This window comes from Chiloscyllium plagiosum, unplaced genomic scaffold (genome assembly GCF_037043375.1).
Source record: "Chiloscyllium plagiosum isolate Xiang-an unplaced genomic scaffold, Cpla_swu_hap1 HiC_scaffold_51, whole genome shotgun sequence".
Taxonomy (NCBI): Eukaryota; Metazoa; Chordata; class Chondrichthyes; order Orectolobiformes; family Hemiscylliidae; genus Chiloscyllium; species Chiloscyllium plagiosum.
The window spans coordinates 19,300,483-19,301,043 of record NW_028270189.1 but is presented as its reverse complement, the minus strand read 5'-3'; positions in this window follow the sequence as shown (position 1 = coordinate 19,301,043).

The window sequence follows — 561 nt, the reverse complement described above, 5'->3', positions numbered from 1 at the left end:
TAAAGTAATTCAAATTGGTTGCAGAAAATTAAACCTTGAAGTGCTGCTGAAAATGTACAAAGCATGCAAGTTATGGCACCTTCAATAAAGAATACTGTTTCTTTCTGATTCCGTGATGTTGGATGTACTTTCATTAAAGGCAATTCAGAGCATCTTCAGGAGAAAGATTTCGGAGTGTTTTTTTTCGGGTAAAAAAAGATTGAAACGTTTAGGCCGATGCTGTCTGCGGTTTAGAGAAGTGAGAGCAGATATGTCCCCAGTAAAGATATTAAAGCGAATTGAGAGGTTGTTTCCACTTGTTGGCTATTTGAGAACAATAAGGTCATATGTTAAGAATAAGGATTGAAAACAAATGAGGAGGAATTCCTTTTCAAAATGTGATGCATCTGGGGAATTCATTACCGTAGAGCTTGGCTCGACATGGAAGTGTGCATACAAGCGACTGTGATTGTTAAAATATTAACTTTCTTTGCTACTTCTCGCAATGGGAAACAGAACAAAACTGTTAATGGTCACCTATCGTCCATGAAACATTCTTCTGCCTTAAAAGTAGCATTAAAA